At 35.7% G+C, this 5,958-nt stretch overlaps 1 long non-coding RNA gene across 1 annotated transcript; it reads right to left on the reverse strand.

Moving 5' to 3' along the window:
* Positions 1-2,575: 2,575 nt before the first annotated feature.
* Positions 2,576-4,299, reverse strand: LOC140588391 (uncharacterized). The gene is made up of 2 exons (XR_011989741.1): positions 3,919-4,299; positions 2,576-3,407 (listed from the first exon to the last, which is right to left on the reverse strand). It is a non-coding gene; the product is annotated as an uncharacterized lncRNA (long non-coding RNA).
* Positions 4,300-5,958: the final 1,659 nt, after the last annotated feature.

Here is a 5,958-nt window from a genome sequence, read left to right on the forward strand (position 1 = left end):
CCAATGAAAAATACAAAAATCGTCAATGTGATTATTCGTAAGTAAAACCAATCGACCTTTTGGGATTTTTATCCTTATTGTTTGAACACAATATGGATTTAACCTCCCCATGCACGTTACATAGTTATTTCCCATAGTTTTCATTGATTTTAATGCCCAAAGTTGCTTTTCTTTCAGACTGCAGGTAAAAAGTGAACCATCAAATTCTAAAGGAATAACCTGTTTATGATTAGACCTTATTAAATGGTTAATGTAAATGTAAGTGACCGTTGTGTCCGTTCTGTTTTTTAGAGTCTGCAGTACGGAACCCATTGGTTTCTAGTCCGAATGAGGCTGAAATCGAGAAAACCATCAAGGAGTGGCACAGACTGTCTCGTGACAGGCTGAGCCGGCGTGTCAGATAGCTCTCTATTGTTCTGTTTTTTTTTTCTTTTTAGTGTGTATCTTGTATTTGTGTGCATTTAATATTTTTTAAAATAAAAACTCTTTGAACGAACACCTTTGTTTTCTTTATATTATAAATAAAATATTAGTATCAATACGTGTTCGACACTAAAGAAGACGTAAATAATTATTGGTAATTGTACAATAAGACTGTCGGGAAATGATCGCGTAGAATTAAAAGGGGGTCGGGGAATGATCGCCTACGGATAAAAAAAGGGTAGGGAAATGATCACGTATATCCGTAATTAGGTCGGGAAATGGTCGCGTAGAATAGTAAAAAGGGTCACGGAATCATCGCGGAGTTTCGCCTAGACGTCGCGTTTTCATCGCTGTTGAGACGGATAACGTCGCGATTACTTCACCTGGACGGAGCTTTTACGGAGGCGCTACATAGTGCCAATTGTCAAACAACTGAAAAGCTACTAAGTACCGACCTTAAAAAAACGTATCAGTGACGTAGCGCCGACGTACTTGTGCTGACTGGGAAATCATGGAAATTATACTCGTATATCGCCAGTCCCGTGCTTGTACAAAGACTGTGCACATTTAAGTCTTTTAATGCGCTAAAAGTGCATTTATCCACTTGGCACGCATCAGATTTTGGGAAAGCAATTGTTGAAAAAGAGGTGTTTCACTGTCAGTTATACGATTTTGCACAACCTTGTACAAAGGCTGATTTTTTTACTCACCTCCGAAAGCATGTAAAACTGCAGCAAAGTGTTGTGTGCCCATTCGAAGGGTGTCATTTTCAAAGTAATGTTTATTCAACGTTTAATGCTCATAGATCAAAGCAGCATGACATGAATTGTAAATTTAAGCCCTATATAGTGAATCATGTTGCTAGTAGTACACTGATTGGTGAAGACACATTTGTGGAGGAACTGCTTCCTGATGAGGATCTTGAAATACCTTTCACTGAAACAGGAGAAGATCTTGAGAGCCAGCTGGAACGTTGCATTACTTCTCTTTTTCTAAAGGTGCAAACAATACTCCACATTTCAGAGACTGCCTTGAAGGAAGTGACAGAACAAATCAATCAGATATTTCTGTTATCTCAGCCACTGCTAAAGAGCACAATTTTGCCAGTTCTTAGGAAATATTGTGGTGACGTTTCAGAAACAGTTGTGAGTGAGGTCATCAGTGCCGTTAATGAATCAAATGCTTTCCTTAAATGCACTAGCAATGATGGATCATTGTCTACTTCTGCAAAGAGAGAATCATATGCCTTGAGAGAATTCCCGGTAACACTTTATAATAACGTTCCTTTGTAAGGCATTTATAAGTGATTAGTTAATGATGAACTAATTATTTACAAAACATTCATAAATGATTAATAAGTGATATGCTAACAGTTTGTGTATGTTTTGTTAATACATTTACAAGTCATTTACAAGTGATTAGTTAGTGATGAACCTACCATTTACAAAACATGACCATTCAAAAAGGAATGATAAATATGTTAATATTTTTGTGTATGGTTTGTAGACTAAGTTATAAATCATTTACAAGTGATGAGTAGTTTACACTTTAGATTAGGGGATGCAGAAAGTGTTGTAAATGCCTTGTGTACAGCTACAGATGATTTGAAACAGGTAAGAAAGATCTACGAATGATGAGTAAAACATTTACAAGTGATGAGTAGTTTACACTTTAGATTAGGGGATGCAGAAAGTGTTGTAAATGCCTTGTGTACAGCTACAGATCATTTGAAACAGGTAAGAAAGATCTACGAATGATGAGTAAAACGTGTGCTGCAATGTAAGGGCTGACTGCAGACAGATGTGTTCTTTGACACATGGAGTATGTTAACGCTGTAACGCTGTGGAAGGTGAAACTGGTTCACATTATCACTAGATCCCACACTCTCCAAGACTACACTCTAAAAACTGCTGGGTTATTTTGGTAACCCAGCGCTGGGTAAAAAAGGGACTAACCCAACGCTGGGTTATTTTGACCCAACAAGTTGGGTTACACGTTTAACCCAGCATATTGGGTTCTGATTTTTAACCCAACTATTAGTTCAAAATGACTACACTGCTGGGTTGAATGTAACCCAAAATGGGTCATAAATTTAATCTAGAAACTTTGGTGATTAAAATTACTAAAATAAAAACAATTCTACAGCAATACATACTTCAGTAATGGAATTTTATTTATGACAAAACATGTAAAAAATGTGTCCATATGAATTTAAGACATTTTTCCCATCTCCACCTCAGCATTAAGACAATTTCTATTAAAATGTATCAAAATGTATCACAGAAACACTGTGACTGAAGTCAGTAACAATGCATCAGACTGAAGTCAGACAAATTAACTTTAGAAAAACACAATTTGAAATATGAAAACTTTTCATAACATTTACATCATGCATAAACATTAATATATCCTGAGATATACAGGAATCATCAGTAAGAATCAATTGCAATGTAATTGCAGAGTAGAGGAAAAATAAAAGTGTGTAGAAGTAATAATGAAAAAGCATCTAACTGACTGAAGTCAGAAAGATTAACTTTAAAATACAAATTTGTGCATAAACATTAACATATCCTGATATATATAAATCATCAACTGCAATGTAGAAAAAAAAATATGTAGAAGTAAAAATGAAACGGCATCAAACTGACTGAAAAAACAAACAAAAAAAAACTTAAGAAAATACAAATTTAAGATTAGGAAAAAATAGGAAAACATTTTATAACTTTCCCATTAACAATTTTGTGCAAACATCAATATATCCTGAGATATAAAGTGACTGAAGTCAAATTTACTTCCAAGAAAATATGTATTTAAAATATGAAAACATTTCAAACGACCACTGCAGCAAGTAATGTACTTTGCTCAAATGCTGTGCCATTTATTATAGCAAAGGCTTGAAAGCAGTGGTTGTCTCCAAGCATGAGAACATAAGAAAATTCAATGGACTCTTCTGAACGAAGGTACTCAGCCATATTGGTCCCAATCTGAAAAAAGGAAAAATAAATAAAAAAGAAATGGTATAGATTCATTAAGAACTCAAAAATGTGTAAAAGTTAAATATCCTTAGAGCTACCTTCAGAACACCTAAAAAACCTTTAGGAGCATTAAAGACCATAACACACCAAGCTATCAGCATTAGTTAACCATGGCCTTAGCACTATGCTTAGAAAATGTCCGTCGAGCATGCTTAGTTTCAAGCCTCCTTTAGCCTGAGCTGAGCTCAGACATTCCCGCCTGCATCAAACCATTTACAGGATTAAAGAAATTACATGTTCGTAGTAAATTAACATCGTTTGCTGTCGAATGTACAACTAAGTCAAACGAATTGAACGAAATGTACCTTACAAGCAGAGCGGGAAATTTATGTGGATGTGCTGACAAAATCAAATTAGTTAAGTAAACTCCGCTATATCAAAACCGTATCTAACACAGTAAATAATTAATAATAAACAAAGTAGATTTAACATATACAAAAGTAATATTTAAAAATTTTACGTTATCCTTTCCAAGCTCCTTCCGATGACGATGTCACGCGCGCTTTCCAGTCCACTGAGCAAGAGATCGGCCGTGAGGCGGAGCACGGCCGTCGCTTAGTCGTTAGGTAATCTCAGTTCAACTGACCGAAAGCCTAAAATTTGCGTGTATATATATTATACAGTAAAGCAAATGTTTTATTTATTATGAACATTGTTAAATACACACTGAATAACTTATGTTTCAGACAGAATTTCACTGGCTTCCCTCTAAAGACGGCGCAAAACTCCGTCAATTCTCGCTGATGTCCCTGGATGTTGACGTGACGTGCGTGCTCTCTTTCACGTCCGCGTTCCCAACCCAGCACTGCTGGGTTATAGATCAAGACCGATTTTCAACCCAAATTGGGTTAAATCAACCCAAATTTGTTACCCAGCAGTCTCAACCCAGCATTTGGGTTGAAAAAACAACCCAGCGTTTTTTAGAGTGTATGCTGATGAAAGAAAGGGTTTAACACAACCCACTGTAATCCCCTAACTGTAAGTCATTTACACGTTGATTCACTTGACTCCAAATAATTTATTATTCTTAAAAAAAAGAGCTTTAGCATAATTGCATTTTTGTGCTTTTTAACCGACCAGCTTACAACTTTACCAAAGCATACATAAATTATATACATATATCATTTACTAATGGTTTGATCATCATTTTTTCATAATTGACACCTTTACTGTGTATACAATGTTGACATTTCAATGATTTATAAGTGATTAATAGCATATTAAATAGCACCTAAATAAGAATTTGCTTAGGATTTGTTTGATCATTTCGTAATATGCTATTGTTTTAAAGATAAATAACGACATGTTTGTAAATCATTAGCATATTACTTAATAATCTTTGTGAACATATAGTCATGATTTGTAAATGATTATTTTATCATTATCTTATCACTTGTAAATGATTTATAACTTAGTCTACAAACCATACACAAAAATATTAACATTTATCATTCCTTTTTGAATGCAGTCATGTTTTGTAAATGGTAGGTTCATCACTAACTAATCACTTGTAAATGACTTGTAAATGTATTAACAAAACATACACAAACTGTTAGCATATCACTTATTAATCATTTATGAATGTTTTGTAAATAATTAGTTCATCATTAACTAATCACTTATAAATGCCTTACAAAGGAACGTTATTATAAAGTGTTACCGAATTCCCAATTGTAATGCCAGTTGAATATAAAATGAATGGTTCGCAAACCGTTGTTTATGTCCCAATTTTGAAGATGCTCCATGCAATGTTAAGCAATGGAAACATATTGGATAAAGCATTATCAACTGAAGTGGGACAGTCACCTTATTATACCTCCTTCAGAGATGGTTCATGTTTTAAGGAAAATCCATTCTTCATTGAAGAAGAGTTCCGCATTGCACTTTGCTTGTATATTGATGATTTTGACGGGGCAAATCCCCTGGAAACATCTAAAAAAAAACACAAGATGTGTGCCATTTACTGGTTACTCCACAATCTGCATCCAAAGTATCGTTCGTCTCTCCATTCAATACAGCTTGCCATCCTTTGTAAGACCAGTGTGGTCAAGGAGCATGGTTATGGCAAAATTCTCCATCCTCTCATCCAAGATCTTGTAACACTTGAGGAGCAGGGCCTTTACCTGCAACAGCTTGGAGCAAGCATTAAAGGCACTGTATTGTTTGTAGCAGCAGACAATTTGGCAGCTCATTCTCTTGCAGGTTTTTATGAGAGTTTTACGGCTAATCATATGTGCAGATTCTGCATGGCCACCAGGGATGAACTGCAGGTCAGTGAAGTACAGTCTGGTTTCTCCCAGCTCCGAACAAAAGTGACTCATGACAAGCACGTAGAAGATGTTGCTGTGAATCCCACCTTGTCAAAAGAGTGTGGGGTTAAGTCTAGCTGCATACTTAGTGAGAATCTGAAACATTTTCATGTAGTGCAGGGTTTCTCAACCCGGTCCTCGGGGACCACCAGACGGTCCGTGTTTTTGCTCTCTCCCAATTCCCTGCCAAT

The sequence above is a fragment of the Paramormyrops kingsleyae genome, chromosome 3 (genome assembly GCF_048594095.1).
Source record: "Paramormyrops kingsleyae isolate MSU_618 chromosome 3, PKINGS_0.4, whole genome shotgun sequence".
NCBI lineage: Eukaryota > Metazoa > Chordata > Actinopteri > Osteoglossiformes > Mormyridae > Paramormyrops > Paramormyrops kingsleyae.